The sequence below is a fragment of the Cebus imitator genome, unplaced genomic scaffold, assembly GCF_001604975.1.
Source record: "Cebus imitator isolate Cc_AM_T3 unplaced genomic scaffold, Cebus_imitator-1.0 Scaffold186, whole genome shotgun sequence".
NCBI lineage: Eukaryota > Metazoa > Chordata > Mammalia > Primates > Cebidae > Cebus > Cebus imitator.
The window spans coordinates 661,217-679,502 of NW_016107501.1; positions in this window are offsets into that span (position 1 = coordinate 661,217).

Below are 18,286 nucleotides of genomic sequence, written 5' to 3' on the forward strand. Positions count from 1 at the left end.
GTGGTAGTACCCCAAACAGCATAATACTGCCTCCAAAACAGAGATATAGCCCAATGGAACGGAACAGAGGCCTCATAAATAACATCACACATCTACAACCATCTAATCTTTGACAAACCTGATCAAAAGAAGCAATGGAAAAAGGATTCCATATTTAAAAATGGTGTTGGGAAAAATGATTAGCCATATGCAGAAAACCAAAACTGGACCCCTTTCTTGCATCTTATACAAAAATTAACTCAAGATGGATTAAAGATTTAAATGTTAGACCTAAAACCATAATAACCCTAGAAGAAAACGTAGGAAATATCATTCAGGACATATGCATGGGCAAAGACTTCATGATTAAAACATTTAAAACAATGGCGACAAAAGCCAAAATTGACAAATGGGATTTAATTAAACTAAAGAGATTCTGCACAGCAAAAGAAACTATCATTGGAATGAACAGGCAACCTACACAATGGGAGAAAATTTTTGCAATATATCCTTCTGACAAAGGACTAATATCAAGAATCTTTAAGGAACTTAAACATATTTAATAAAAAACACAACCTCATCAAAAGTGGGCATGTGAACAGGCACTTTTCAAAAGAAGACATTTATATGACCAACAAACATATGAATAAAAGTTCATCCTTGGTCATTAGAGAAATGCAAGTCAACACTACACTGAGATACCATCTCATGCCAATTAGAATGGTAGTCATTAAAGTCAGGAAACAACAGATGCTAGAGAGGATGTAGAGAAATAGGAACACTTTTACCCTGCTGTTGGGAGCGTATATTGGTTCTACCATCGTGGAAGACAGTGTGGCGATTCCTCAAGGATCTGGAACTAGAAATGTCATTTGACCCAGCAATCCTATTACTGGGTATATACCAAAGGATTATAAATCATTCTACCATAAAGACACATGCACGCATATGTTTATTGTAGCACTATTCACAATAGCAAAGACTTGGAGCCAACCCAAATGCCCATCCATGATAGACTAGATAAAGAAAATGTGGCACATAAATGCCATGGAATACTATGCAGCCATAAAAAAGAATGAGTTCATGTCCTTTCCAAGACATGGATGAAGCTGGAAACCATCATATTCAGGAAACTAACACAGGAACAGAAAACCAAACACTGCATGTTCTCACTCTTAAGTGGGAGTTGAACAATGAGAAGGCACAGGGAAGGAAACATCACAGTGGGGCCTGTCAGGGAGTAGGGGACAAGGAGAGGGATAGCATTAGGAGTAATACCTAATAAAAATGATGGGTTGATAGGTGCAGCAAACCACCATGGCACATATTTACCTATATAACAAACCTGCATGTTCTGCACATGCATCCCAGAACTTAAAGTATAATTTAAAAAGTCACATGCATACATATAAGGCAACAATAAAGAAAGAATGGGTAAACCAAAGAAAGAATAGATCTAATATATTAAAAAATTAACAAAAAAGGTAAACAGAATGGTCAATACATAAATAAAAAGTTTTTTCATCTTATTAGTAATCAAAGAAATGACAATTATAAGATCAGATAAAATTCTATTTTTTCAGTCTTTGGCATTTACTTTCTAGCAGCGAGGCTAGTTTAGGTTTCTCCTTTCTCTTCATGTGTGCTTTAATTACATTTGCTTGAATGCTCATGGATTTCTCTGCCTTCAATATGTAGCCTCTTGTCAGTCTCTGTCTCAATGATTCTCTCTGACTTTTAGGAAATATGGCAGCCTCTTCCATTATATAAATTCTTGTAAATTATAAGAAATGTTTTGTAATACTTCCGTTGAGATAATATTTTATCTTTTTACATTTTAATCTGATACTTTTATTTAGTTCTCATTTGGGGGTATACAAATACAAATATTTCTGGTCACCTTAACATATGTTATGTTGCAATAATTTTCTTTTTAATGCTATTTGACCTTTCTCTCTTCTAGTTTTTGTTGTTCTTGGTTTCATTTATTCCTATTTTTCATGTAGCTTATTGTGTATTCAACTATGTCTCTTATCCTTTGTACTGTTTCCAATGTTTTCTACAATTCTTAGACAGTATTACCTTCAACTCCTTTATCTGAGCTCTGCCAGAGATGTTTTATCTCTTTCTGTATTTTCCCAGAGTTGTGGCATTTCAACTTGGAGTCAGCTTATTTTGGCTGATTTTTAAAATTCTTTGAGTTTTTGTAATATGTTTGAAAGTGAATTTTATTTGCTCAATCATGTCTCTTTTTTCTACCAAATATCTGTATATAGCTTTTAAAAAGTAATTCATTTCTTCTTTCTATATATGTAGTTTACAGATTTCTTACTCCTTTCTACTTCAAAAATGCTTACGTTGGGAGAGATCATGCTAATGTTCTTTTCAGAAGATATTCTTCCTGACTCAGAAAATGTAGGAAAATATGTTTTTGTTTGGGTTTGTGTCTATGACTGTCCTTGTACTAAGTTGTTTGCTTGTTTGTATATTTGTATCAGAGTTATTTTAGCTTTTATCTTTTCACAGCCAATAGAGATTGCCAGCTTCAGGGATGCTAGCTGTGTAAAGTCAATCTCCACCCCACTGTTTGATTTATCATTCAGTTGATACACAACCGCTACTCTATGGTATGATAGTGAATCCCAGAATCTCCTTTTATAAGACTAATGCAACTTTCTTTGCATGTTCAAACAAGAAAATTATAGTTTCCTTTGAAGAACGAGTACCTCTTTTATAGAATCAAATCTGCTAGATTTGCCCAAAATAAACATCAAGCATCTTTCAGTATCTCCATTTGACATTTATGGCATTTAGCACCCTTTCTTCATATATTGTTCTTCCAATATTTTACCTCAAAATAGTATGCGCTTTTCTTTTAATACAATTATTCATAATTTGTGAAATAAGGAAGAAAAACACTATCTTTTTCTGCTATTTTAAAGCTTTATGTACCATCTATTATTTTAATAATAGGAATAATTTTTCCTGTGCATTTAGATAATTTTCTATTTATTTATTTATTTGTTCCATTTATTTTATTGCATTTTAGGTTTTGGGGTACATGTGAAGAACATGCAAGATTGTTGCATAGGTACACACGTGGCAGTGTGATTTGCTGCCTTCCTCCCCATCACCTACAGCTGGCATCTCTCCCCTTGCTATCTCTCCCCAACTCCCCACCACCCACCATCCCTCCCCTATTTCCCTCCAACAGCCCCCAGTGTGTAGTGCTCCCCTCCCTGTGTCCATGTGTTCTCACTGTTCAACACCAGCCTATGAGTGAGAACATGCAGTGTTTGATCTTCCGCTCTTCTGTCAGTTTGCTGAGAATGATGGTTTCTAGGTTCATCCATGTCCCTACAAAGGACACGAACATATCGTTTTTGATGGCTGCACAATATTCCATGGTGTATATGTGCCACATTTTCCCTGTCCAGTCTATCATAGACGGGCATTTGGGTTGGTTCCAGGTCTTTGCTATTGTAAACAGTGCTGCAATGAACATTCGTGTGTAAGTGTCCTTATAATAGAATGGTTAATAATCCTTTGGATATATACCCAGTAATGGGATTGCTGGGTCAAATGGGATTTCTGTTTCTAGGTCCCCGAGGAATCGCTACACTGTCTTCCACAATGGTTGAACTAATTTACACTCACGCCAACGGTGTAAAAGTGTTCCTATTTCTCCACGTCCTCTCCAGCATCTGTTGTCTCTAGATATTTTAATGATCGCCATTCTAACTGGCGTGAGATGGTATCTCAATGTAGTTTTGATTTGCATTTCTCTGATGACCAGTGATGATGAGCATTTTTTCACGTTTGTTGGCCTCATGTATGTCTTCTTTTGTAAAGTATATGTTCATATCCTTTGCCCACTTTTTAATGGGCTTGTTTGTTTTTTTTCTTTTAAATCTCAAGTTAAAAGGTTTTATAATTTAAAAGCAAAATTTGCTCATTTGTTTTACTGTAGTTTAAACAAAGTTTCCATATACTGATGTAATCTGTACTATCATATTTCCTGTGTACGTTAAACAAGGACAAAATACGTTTCTTTGTTTTTCATTTACAGAATGGTGCTTGCTATGGTTTGCCTTTATGCCCACCAAAATCTCACCTTGAATTGTAACTCCCACAATTCCCATGTGTCATGGGAGGAACCAGGTGGGAAGTGATTGAATTATGGGGGTGGGTCTTTTCTGCACTTTTCTTGTAATAGTGAATGAGTCTTACAAGATCTGATGGTTTTTAAAATGAAACTATCCCTACACAACCTCTCTCTTTGCATGCTGCCATCCATCTAAGACATGACTTGCTCTTCCTTGGCTTCCACCATGATTGTGAGGCATCCCCAGCCACATGAAACTGTCAGTTCCTTAATCTCCTTTCTTTGGTAAATTGTCCAATTTCAGGTATTTCTTTGTTAGCAGAATGAAAATGGACTAATAGAGTGTTCCACAGAACAAAGGGCAAAGGTGGTAAAATGGCTCTGTGATGGGATCTGTTAACCTCTGTCTTATAAAACCACCATGTAACAAAGATTGAAAAAAATTATAATTTAATTTCTTCTTACATTATCTGGGAAAAAAAAGTAGAAATCTCAGCAGTTTTGTTATTTTGCATGATCAGGGAGTGTATCAATATAATTTTGTGGCCAGAAGGGACTATCCTATATGGGAAGATGGATGTAATCAGTTTCATGCATTGTAATCAATCCAACAGTCAACACAAATAAAATGTTGATAGAAATTCCTCTACCAGTAATAAACTGAACAATCCCTAGGAGGTCTAGGAAAAATTATCATTGTACAGTAAATTTGTGTGATAACTGTGATCCACTGGTGTTATTTATTATACCTTAGGAGGCTCTGAGGATAGGTTTCCAAGTAGAACATTTTGAATTTAAAGAAGCTTAAGGCCAATGGGTGAAAACTTATATTGGATTTAGTAGCAGTATTAAAAAGAACCCCTTAACAAGTTGATTCATATAGTATTAACATATCTTACATCAATAAACATTACAGCATATTGCCTATACCTAGAAAACAGAATATTTGTTGGCTTTCAACTTAGCATTCTTGTGAATAATATGGATAATCCAAATTTTATTTTACTTTTAAAAAGATGGAACAGAAGAATGAGAAAGAGAGAGATCTAGCTCTTGAGGACTTAGGACAGTGTTTGCAATTTTGTAGCAGTCATTGGATCTTCATGTTTATAAAAACATTTAGATTTAGTTTTACTTCATCAGAACAAATGGACTTGTGATTATAGCTCTTTCAGTAAATATATATATATACATATATATTTTCAGGAAACATATATATTTTCTGGAAATATATGTAAGTTTTCAGTACACACACACACACACACACACACACACACACACACACCTACATATATATAAAACCATAGCCAAAAAACATATTTGGGGGATGGATAAATACCCTAATTCAATGCTCTTCACGGTATCATTAATCAGAACTTCACTTTACCTCTGTAGACATACAAATTAAATTAAATTAAATTATAAAACCCTCTACAAATTAAAACAGGATTTACTATTAATTCAATTGTTCTCTGAAATTTAGACAAAATGGAGATCCTAATAGTAGCATTTAATCAGTTAGTAAATATGCGTTATTATCCATTACTGCAAGCTAATTAATTCCAAGAGAGAGTCAGATCCTTGATGATTTTGTTCACTACTATTTTCTTGGAACCTCAGAATCATACCTGAGACTTAAAGATAATAAATATTATTGACTCAATGAATAAATAGTAATAGAATTTAAAAATAATCAGTAAGGCCGGGCGCGGTGGCTCAAGCCTGTAATCCCAGCACTTTGGGAGGCCGAGGCGGGTGGATCACGAGGTCAAGAGATCGAGACCATCCTGGTCAACATGGTGAAACCCCGTCTCTACTAAAACTACAAAAAATTAGCTGGGCATGGTGGCACGTGCCTGTAATCCCAGCGACTCAGGAGGCTGAGGCAGGAGAATTGCCTGAACCCAGGAGGCGGAGGTTGCGGTGAGCCGAGATCGCGCCATTGCACTCCAGCCTGGGTAACAAGAGCAAAATTCCATCTCAAAAAAAAAAATAAATAAAATAAAATAATCAGTAAGCATTAACTAATACAGAAATCATTTAAAAAACAAAAAAGTGAGCCATTATTCTTGCCCTCAGATCTCCTATTACCTAGCTATACGGATAATTTATTTCAAAGCTAATGCATCTGACAACATCAATAAGCGTAAAATATGTAACTGATACGTAAAATACATATCAGATCCAGTACAGCTATTTGCATAGAAGTATCTGCCTTCTTTATTAAAGAATAAATTATCAGAAAACTTCTTTATTAAAGAATAAATTACAGAAAACTTCTGAATCATAATTACAAATTAGTGTTACTAAATGGGGAAAAAGGGTGTTACTTTTTCACTTAATTGAAAAATCAAAGGTCTCCATGTATGTATGTGTAGATTAAAAGTAAGGATGACATTTCAATATTAAGATATAGACATTGGCCACTGACAGGATGGACACTGTTAGTATCAGGTTGGATTTAAAAAGGATACTCTTCCTGAAAATAGAATCTACCAACTGAAGTGAAGGATGTTTTAAAATATGAGCAAACATGTTTATTGTATATATACATTAGTTGTGAAGCAACCATAAAGTCATAGAAAGTCTCAGTTTATATTCATTATTTGACAGTCTTTGCAGGAATCACTGACCCAAAGACTATTATTCTGACACTCAAAGAATTAATGAAAATTTGTTGAGTTTTATATACAAGGTAGAATTAAAGAATGGATCTTCTGTATGTGGGTGTCCAGCTGGACAGGTTTCTGAAGAACTTTATTAGCCTAACATAGGTACAGCAACTGGAATATAAAACAGAGCATGTGGAATTAGATAAGACATCTAAAATTATGTATTCATATTTTTATCAAATACATTTATAACATTAAATATTGAATTATTTAAACTCAGCAATAACATTTTTTCTCAAACCTATCAAGTAGATGTTCTTAAGGTCATCTTGGTTTTGAGGGCAAGATTTTACATTATAGTAGTTTCAAGGTTATTAGTGTTACAGTAAATCTAAAACTTCTTTATCCTGAGTACATGTTGGAAATTATAATATGGGTAAATATATATGACCTACAACACACATTTTCAAAGTCTATAGGAATGTATACCCATAATGTACATGCTTGATGGTAATTTTTACATGTTAAACCGGCAAATGCTTATTCCACACAATTATGTCTTTTGTATGTTGTCTTATTCTAAAGAGCCTTAAAATTCAGGATGTGTGGTTTCCAGGTTGGTGCTCTACAAGTGTACCACTTATATTCTCTGAAGAAGTTTCTGGCACCTGAAGAAGAATGGAAATGCCTTCCCACATGGAATTAGAGCCACACAAATTACTCAGGCAGATTTATAGTGAACATGTTCCCTCTAGGTTCTTCCTTTTTTCTTCATATGGAGGAAAAAATGCTTTTGTTCTTTGGAGGATAAGTTCAAGCTGAGGGTGCAGAGGCTGCTACACCTTTCAAATATAGCTAGGGAATGTTGCTTTGTGTAAATCTAATCCTTTGCTACTTATTAGGAAAGTCTGTTCCTACCTATGTACAGTGGAGAGAGGACTTCAACTGCATGTACAGTTTTGTTAAATAATATAGAAAAAAATGTTGCAAATTCAAGTACAATGACTCTATATCACAAAATATCCAACAAATCTACAAATCCGTACAGTGTCCTGTTTCCTATATTACTGAGCTGATTAGTTGCTTCCTAAAACTGAGGAAAGAAGGGTTATACATTTATATGAGTTTTATGATAATTTTTTTCTGAAGGGAGAAAGTGGAAAAAGCCCACCTATCTCCTCACCTAATTTGTCTACAGTTATACTAATTTATCTAGAGGAATTTTCAGAAAACCTTTAAAATCCCAGATCCCTTTATCAAGCTCAATCTGTTATTTGTTGTTGAAGGAAATAAGCATTTTATTTCCTGCTCAAAAAAGACATTTTCATACTTTTTTTCTCCAAAAGGAACTATTGCTAGTCTGTTTCCTAGAGAATAAGATGTTTTACCCTCATAGTATGCAGTGAATGGATTGTATCTAACAATAACATCAGCTGGGTGTTACTGCTCACAAAAATGACAGGTCCCTCTGGAATTAAGTTGACCTGATAACTCAGAAATGGCAGAGCTTTAGGGTCCTTCATTTCACTGAATTGAGTTTTAGATGTCATCCTTTCTATCCGGCATAATATATTTGAATTTTTATTTGTGACCCCTTTCCAAACAGACAGTATATTCAGTGTCTCATCAGTTATCACATACATCAGCAGCACATGTTCCATTTCTCCCTGTGGTGACTCGTAAACATGATTTCAGCATAGAGCAATTTCTGTAAACAGAGTTATTTCTATTTTGTGTCTCAACTTATTCTTACCAATCTCTCCCACTCCAGACTTCTTTATAATTTTTTCATTGTTAATAGATGCCATAAAATATTGTAAATTAGAACTTTTTAAGTGATACTTATTAGAAAATATTCTCATATATAAAAGCCCTGTGAATCTAAAATTTGAATATTTAAATGGGACATTTTATCAAATTCAACATCAAACCGACAACATCCTCTATAACAACAATTTGCCAAATGGAGAAATGTCATACTTTGAATGAGCATTATCCTTCATGCTGAGAGGTGAAATTAATGAATTAATTAAAAAGCCATAAAAAGAAAATGAAGAGTGTCAGAAGACACCAACAAGATGGAAAACAAAATATTTTTGGCATGGTAATGTGACTGGCAAAAAAAAAAAAATACCTTTCGCCATTCTGAAGAAGGAGAATGAAGCTTCATTCACTGAGCTGAAAAATTTTCCAGGTAGTTAGCTTATTTTCTTTAATATTTAACATCCAACCTATGTCACAATGGAATATTTTCCCCATGCTTTGTCAAGATAAAAGCTAACCAGGCACCATATTTAATACATTTTTAAATAAATAATTTTGGCATATTTTCTAAGAAGCATCCAATGGCTTTGTTACATAACAGTTTAGAGACACCAGCAGATAAGGAAGCCTAGGGTACCTTGGATAGCAAATGGCATAGTAGGAAGTATTTCATTTTTTTAAACTAGAAAATACTCATAAGAAAAGCATGTTTGTTGGTTTATAGCTTTTTCCCCATTTGTCATGCTTAGACATTAGTTTCTTATCTTTTTAAGTGTTAGTGCCTATTAGAAAAATAAGGGATGAATATAAGGAATAACCAACTTTAAGTCTTGTGGTTCTTTAGATACAGAATAAAGCACTATTAAGAAAACTTTCCAAACTTTGTTAGTTGTATTCCTAGGTATTTTATTCTGTTTGTAGCAAATGTGAATGGCAGTTCGTTCTTGATTTGGCTCTCTTTAAGTCTGTTATTGGTGTATAGGAATGCTTGTGATTTTTGCACATTGATTTTGTATCCTGAGACTTCACTGAAGTTGCTTATCAGTTTCAGGAGATCTTGGGCTGAGACGATGGGGTCTTCTAAATACACAATCATGTCCTCTGCAAATAGAGACAATCTGACTTCCCATTTCCTAATTGAATACCCTTTAGTTCTTGCCTGGTTGCTCTGGCTACAATTTCCAATACTATATTGAATAGGAGTGGTGAGAGAGGGCATCCTTGTCTAGTGCCAGATTTCAAAGGGAATGCTTCCAGTTTTTGCCCATTCAGTATGATATTGGCTGTGGGTTTGTCATAAATAGCTGTTATTATTTTGAGATACGTTCCTTGGATACCTAGCTTATTGAGAGTTTTTGACATAAAGAGCTGTTGAATTTTGTTGAAGGTGTTCTCTGCATCTATTGAGATAATCATGTTGTTTTTGTCTTTGGTTCTGTTTATGTGGTAGATTACATTTATAGACTTGCATATGTTGAACCAGCCTTGCATCCCTGGGATGATGCATACTTGATCGTGATGGATAAGCTTTATGATGTGCTGTTGCATTTGGTTTGCCGGTATTTTACTGAAGATTTTTGCATCTATGTTCGTGATGGATATTGGCCTGAAGTTTTCTTTTTTTGTTAAGTCTCTGCCAGGTTTTGGTATCAGGATGATGTTGGTCTCATAAAATGATCTGGGAAAGATTCCCTCTTTTTGTATTATTTGGAATAGTTTCAGAAGGAGTGGTACCAGATTCTCTTTGTATATCTGGTAGATTTCAGCTGTGAACCCATCTGGACCTGGACTTTTTTTGGTTGGTAGGCTATTAATTGCTGTCTCAACTTCAGCCCTTGTTATTGGTCTCTTGAGGGTTTTGACTTCTTCCTGGTTTAGGCTTGGGAGGGTGCAAGTGTCCAGGAATTTATCCATTTCTTCCAAGTTTACTGGTTTAAATACATAGAATTGTTTGTAGTAATTTCTGATGGTAGTTTGTATTTCTATTGAATCGGTGGTGATATCTCCTCTATCATTTTTATTGCATCTATTTGATTCTTCTCTCTTTTCTTTTTTATTAATATGGGGACCTCTTCAAGGAGAACTACAAAACACTGCTCAAGGAAATAAGAGAGGACACAAACAGATGAAGAAACATTCCATGCTCATGGTTAGGGAGAATCAATATTGTGAAAATGGCCACACTAACCAAAGTAATTTATAGATTCAAGTCTATCTCCATCAAGATACCTATGACTCTCTTCACAGAACTGGAAAAAACCACCTTAAACTTCATGTGGAACCAAAAGAGAGCCCACATAGCCAAGACAATTCTAAGCAAAAACAACAAAGCTGGAGGCATCACACTGCCTGACTTCAAACTATACTACAAGGCAACAGTAATCAAAACAGCATGGTGCTGGTACCAAAAAGACATATAGACCAATGGAACAGAACAGAGGTCTCGGAGGCAACACAACATATCTACAACCATCTGATCTTTGACAAACCTGACAAAAACATACATTGGGGAAAGGATTCCCTGTTTAATAAATGGTGTTGGGAAAACTGGCTAGCCATGTGCAGAAAGCAGAAACTGGACCCATTCCTGACACCTTACACTAAAATTCACTCCAGATGGATTAAAGATCTGAACATAAGACCTAACACCATAAAAACCCTAGAAGAAAACCTAGGCAAAACCATTCAGGACATAGGAATAGGCAAGGACTTCATGACTAAAACACCAAAGGCATTGACAACAAAAGCCAAAATAGACAAATGGGACATAATTAAACTCCAGAGATTCTTTACAGCAAAAGAAACGATCATTAGAGTGAGCCAGCAACCAACAGAATGGGAAAAGATTTTTGAATCTACCCATCCGACAAAGGGCTAATATCCAGAATCTGACAAGAACTAAAACAGATTTACAAGAAAAAACAAACTCATTCAAAGGTGGGCAACATATGAACAGACATTTTTTTAAAAGAAAACATTTATGAGGCCAAGAAACATGAAAAAATGCTCATCATCAGTGGTCATTAGAGAAATGCAAATCAAAACCATATTGAGATAACATCTCATGCCAGTTAGAAAGGTGATCATTAAAAAATCTGGAGACAACAGATGCTGGAGAGGATGTAGAGAAACAGGAACACTTTTACACTGTTGATGGGAGTGTAAATTAGTTCAACCATCATGGAAGACAGTATGGTGATTTCTCAAGAACCTAGAAATAGAAATTCCATTTGACCCAGCAATCCCATTACTGGGTATATACCCAAAGCATTAAAATCATTCTATTATAAAGACACATGCACACATATGTTCATTGTGGCACTGTTTACAATAGCAAAGACCAGTAACCAACCCAAATGCCCATCGATGGTAGACTGGACAAGGAAAATGTGGCACATATACACCATGGAATACTATGCAGCCATAAAAACTGATGAGTTTGTGTCCTTTGTAGGGACATGGATGAACCTGGAAACCATCATTCTCAGCAAACTGACACAAGAACAGAAAATCAAACACCACATGTTCTCACTCATAGGTGGGTGTTGAATAATGAGAACACATGGACACAGGGAGAGGAGCATCATAAACCGGGGCCTTTTGGGGGGAATGTAGAGGAATAGTGGAGTTAGTGAAGTTTGGGAGTGATAACATGGGGAGAAATGCCAGATACAGGTGACAAAGGGATGGAGGCAGCAAACCACATTGCCATGTAGGTACTTATGCAACAATCCTGCATGTTCTGCACATGTACCCCAGAACCTAAAGTGCAATAAAAAATATATATATGAAGAAAACTTTCCATTGAACAATCCCCAACAAAATGTAATACTTTTGAATATTTGATTTGTTCAAAAATGAGACCAATTCTGTCATGAACATGGCATATAATGAGAAGAAACCTCTTTTATAATGAAACACTCTTGTTTACGGTGTCTTTTATGGTTTGGTGTGTCCCCACCCAAATCTCATCTTGAATTATAGCTCCAATAATTCCCATGTGTTGTTTGAGGGATTCGGTGGGAGATAATTAAATCATAGTTGGTTTCCCTCATGCTGTTCTCATGGTAGTGAATATGTCTCACTGGATCTGATGGTTTTATAAGGCGAAACCCCTTTCACTTGGCTCTCATTCTTTTGTCTGCTGCCAAGTAAGATGTGCCTTTCGCCTTCTGCCATGATTGTGAGGAATCCTCAGTCATGTGGAACTGTGACTCCATTAAACCTCTTTTTCTTTATAAATTACCCAGTCTTGGGTATGTCTTTATCAGCAGCATGAAAATAGACTTATATTGTGTCCTCATGTAAATCTGAAGAAAGAACAGCAGTTTCCTGGCATTTGCAAACTGCAGACAAAAGTAATAGGAATCCTGTTATCCCAATTACACTTTTGTATGCATTTGTCTTTTGCCAGTCTTCTCTAGTTTATACCCTACTGAGACCCATTAGTGCTTTCCCCTGATAAGTCATACAAACTACATCTGTACAATAAAACACTTTTATTTTCCCTATTTTGGATTGAAATATTATTTTTTAGTCTACACTTGGAGCTTAATAAGTACAAAAAAAGAAGGAACTATTTGATGCTGCAGGTGGCCAACATTTTAGGAAGGAATGTTGAAACAGTAATGGCCACTAATTGCAATTATGACTGTTAGACAAAGAAGCAGCAATTGTTACCAAGGATATAAATTTCCATTCTATTCCAACATGGAATAGAAAACAACCTAATAAAAAATTATTCTCATTTATTCTTTCTACACATACACACACACACACACACACACACACACACACACACACACACCTGTTTAGTTGACAGGTATAAGGAAAGAGTATCAAAATGTACTTTGTTGTTTTGTTGAAGCATGGATGTACTGAGGTATTTTAGGCAAGACCTAACTCAGCATCTGTTACAAAATGAAGAACTCCAGGCATCTTGTGAAAAACAAGGCATATTGAAGCTCTGAGCAGACAGTAAATAACAATGCCGAGGAGTACTTCTGAACTAATAAGCCAGCAAAAAATCAGCAGAGTAAATGTATGCAAGTCATTGTATACATATCTTGAGGGACTGAGAATGTTCAAAGCATCATAGAAGGGAAAAACATTTCAGAAAACCAGCATGGTTGATGATTGATGTACCATACAGATCCTCTTTTAGTAATGAAGGACTTATTCTCTCCTGGTAGCTGACAAGACTGTTCTCCTTGTCAAGGGTTCTGCATCCAATGACTGACCATTGCAGGCATGCAAATAACTAATCATGTGACCCCAACATGAGACAGGTAGAACTTTTTTTAGAGGATCAACTGATGCTTCTGATGAAAGAAGTTGCCGCTCAACTCTCTGCCTGGTTTGGTCTTCTCATCCTATTTCTTCCCAGTCTCCTTCCCTTCCTCTTCATTTTCCTCTCTTTTCTTCCTCTGGTATTGATATTAAGAGACCTCCTAATAAACTTCCTGCATACTGATCTGCTTATTGGGAAGCCCAGCCTCATACTGCAAGGTAATTTGGGCCTCTGCTAACTGATAGTCGAAAAGATGATGTTTCAAGGCAAGGATTGCTTGCCCTTTTTATATTGTCCTACTACCTGTGGTGACCCTAATTCTCTGAGTATATGTTTAAAGACCAAAGGGGGGTGAAGAAAAGGACAGACATAAATGCTCCTAATTGATCCAGGATAGAAAAGCTTGAACTCTCCCAAATTTCTCATATATTTTCAGCTGAGAACTATAACACTTTTTTCTTTTTTTTTTTTTTTAACTTTTCGTAGTTAAAATGATAAGAATTATTCCAGCAATATGTGTCAGTAACTCCTGCTTTATCAGCCAACTGACAAAAAATGTACTCTGTAGTAAGTTACAACCCTTCTACAACAGTCTTATGTGAACAGATCTGTAAAACTGGGAAGTAGAAAAGAAACTCCAGATAAAGGAAGTAAATGACAGTTATTGGGTACTTGCTGTATGCATAGCACAGTCCTGGGCATACCAGCACTGTTGTAAAGAATACCGTGCAGTTGACATTCTATATTCTTTCTGCAAGTAAAGTTGCCAAATCTCAGAACTATTTACTTGTTCGCTCAAGGTCAGGAAATTGGAAAAAGGATTTAAATAGACATTTGATATCTACATCCATGTTCTTCAGGTATGTCATAATTCCAGAGACTAAAAGAAAATGGAAAGATTTTAAAGTCATATCTTGAGAATGTATATTTTATAAATTAAAGAGTTTGGCTGAAACAAATCACAGTGCCTATTCTGGGCTAGATTGTGGAAAACATAAATTACTCTTACCAATGTAATATCTTCAGGGATTTGCTAAGGAATATCCTGAATTTATTCACTTGTGTTCTCCCCACTGATATTAAGGCTTATTCAGTAAAAGATTTATTGTAGTCAAACCAAGCCTGAAAATACATAAAATTTTATGTGCAAACGTTATTTCTTGCAAGAAAGTACTTATGCATAACAAAGGTCATGCCTTGAACTGCAACCTGGACATTTGCATTACTATGGGCCAGAAAATCCTTTGCCCTCATATTCCAAAATGTGAATTGCCTGCTCTTCAAATTACACTTTTATTCATCTCATAGTGCAGTGTTGGAATCTACTGACATTACCAAAAATAAATTTCTTGATAATGATTTTTCACTGAAAATGTGTTTTCTGTAATCAATTTATTTTTAATAACTTCTGTAGATGCAATTACTATTGCATTGCATATATGTTTAATGCTATTGCATTAAACATTTAAAAACTCTATTTTTTTCTGATTTGACTTTTGTTTAAGATTGTATAAAAAAAACTAACAATATAATGATAAGAAACTAAGAATAGCTTTTCAGTTCACCTTATAATTTATCTAAAATCTCTAAATAGCAAATGTAATAATTAAGCCAAATTAAGGGAATGGAGTAATATTGTTTGTATACTTTAATCATATCAGCTGATTAGGTCAGCTTGTAATTTCTTGGACGGTGAATCAAGCTGCTAGCTTGAGAGCTTCCATGTGTCAAAGAGATCACCACAGAACCTAACTGGTCACTCAGACTAAGCAAAAGCAAGACATGCTTATTATCAGTAATGTGTAATTGATTATGGAGTGGGAAGAAGGGGACAATCTTAGAGCTATGATGAGCTTTTGCTTTTCTTAGGCTCTGGAGCTCAGCCAAAGAAGAAACAAATAGGATGACTCATAAGCATCACATTTTGTCCTTTGCTCCCACTATCCTTCTAGAGTTAAAAGTTATTAGTGATGAAAGCAGAACTTACTTGTTTCTTGCTAATGGACAATGGACTATAATTGTCTCAGGAAGATATATTAGAATTATCTCCATGAACCTCAACTTGTATCATTATAATAAGACAATTAAACTTACATTGGACTGTATAATAGGCCTAGAAGTCTATGAATAACTATAATTGAATACAGTTCATTTTAATCTCAAGTAATTTGAAGCAGGGTTTGTTATTCTGCAGTTAAATTTAGGAGCTTCTTGCTTTTGTGTATCCTATTTATTATTTGAACAAAATCATAGGTCAGTATTCTAAAAAGTATGATTTATTACACAGACATATATATTTGAATCAATCAACCTATGCATATCTATCAAGCAACTATTAAGTACAAGACAATATCTAGCTGGAAATATATATATATATATATATATATATATGTGTGTGTGTGTGTGTGTGTGTGTGTGTGTGTGTGTTTGTGTGTGTATTTTATGACTCTGCTTTTATAGATATTAGAGTTGAGAAAAATGTAAACGTAAAAAATGTTACATAAGTTTATGAATGCAAAAACAACACCACCTCTACTAACAACAACAAAAAGAAAAACACCATAGCAATGAAAAAGTTTCCAGTGTACATTTCTTTTTGTTTCTTCACCATCACATTCCTTTGGTAAAAGTCTAAGCAAAACAAAGTCTATGTTGCTCTATGATGTGCTGATAGCCAAAATGTTTTAATCCTATATATCATTTCCTGGTATAGTACACCAATGAACTCATTGAATGTGGATTCTTTGAGCCAGTTTATATTTTATTAATCTTATTATTGAATTTTCTAATTAGGTGTCCATTTATGATATGTTTTCAGTGAGAGGCAAGTTACACCATATTTAAAATGGTACACTTGGCTTTTATGAATTATAGAATATGCTTTAAATTTCATTTACAGTAAATAAGTTTTCTGAAATTGGAAGTAAATTTAGAACACCTCACTTTACAGTAAAAATCCAGAGAGATGGTAAGTCTTGTCCATGGTAGTTTAGCTAGTTGACAACAAAGGTTTTACTTCTGGTCAAGGTCTTTTTACTCAGAAGCCAGCAATCTTTCTGTCTGGCCATCTTTAAATAGAGCTTTACATAGCAAGAGAGTATTTTTACAAGTTATGTTATTACATTTTTATACAGTCTATTATTAGACTTGATCCTCATGTCACACCCTTGAAATTGTCTATAGTGTTGTGTTAGGGAAAGAGTTTGATATTGATGAGAGAATGCTGCAAGTATTTTTCTAGGCACTTAACTGTTCAGAAATGGGCTCATGAAAGGTTAAGTCTCATATCAAAGTTGCATAATGAATAAGAAAACAGAGCCAGGACATTAATGAAAGAACTTTGACTCTAATCAGTGTCTTCTCTAATTTGCCACTCTGTCCACCAATATAACTGTTTTTCTTAACTCAAAAGTGAAAAACATTAAACAAATACCATGTAAGCAAAATATATTACAGCTGAAAATAAATAAAGCACACACCCCAACATAAATAAGTTCATAGACCACATGGCAGATAATGAGTATATAAATAAACAACTATGCTACAGTGTGACAAGGTGCCAATACTGGTGAGGTGTCCCATCTGGTATAATGGGGACATAAAGGAAGTCAATATAATTGACTTCTTCACTCTCCTCAATTAAATTAAAAAGCAAATATGACTGTATATTTTATTACAGAATTTGTCAGGTAGTAATATACTGGACTGTATTTTTAAAAGGATTTACATCTATTCTGCATCTGGTAATAAATACTTTTTGGTTTTAACAGTTTATACTACTTGATAGTTACAAAGCTGTCAAAAGTAGACACCAAAATTGAAAAGTGAAATGAAAGAATGGTTCTGGTTTGCACATTTCTTTTAGACTTATGGGGTGGGGGGACATACATACAACAATGAAAAATAAGAATTTAATTTAGTCCACCAGGGAGAAAATGGATTCCTCCCAAAGAATATATCATTTTAACTGAAAATGAGTAAGCGTCTCCATGTCTAAAATGTGTTACATATTAAATTATGTTTATAAGAACATTGCTAAAGTAAATTTGTGATTTTGATTACCTTTTCAGAATCAGAAATGGGCACAGCTAGTAACAAATCTCCAATTGAGAGAAAAAACGGTGGTGTAAAGTTTTTCCTTTTATTGCCATTGTAAATAATAATTTGAGTACTTTATAAAGTTATTTTTAAATTTTTTAATTCATTACCATATTTATCCTGGCAAGCACCTTTAAGTTTGACTCACTATTGCTATCCTACTTTAAATCTGAGAGAGATTGTCACTTAAGTTATTTCACCTGGCTGGTGAGAGGCTGAGAGAATATTCTAACATAGACCTTTCTATTATATCTTATCTTAATTGTATGAGGTTCCAAATTTCTCTGGAATGATCTGTAATCATTCTTCATAAAATATGAATATATGATTGTCTACAAATGTTATTTTTAAAATCAGATTTATGTCATTTACATAGATAAAATTTTCAGTGGTTAATAACCAGTTTTATGAGTTTTGGCATACACATATAATTGTGTA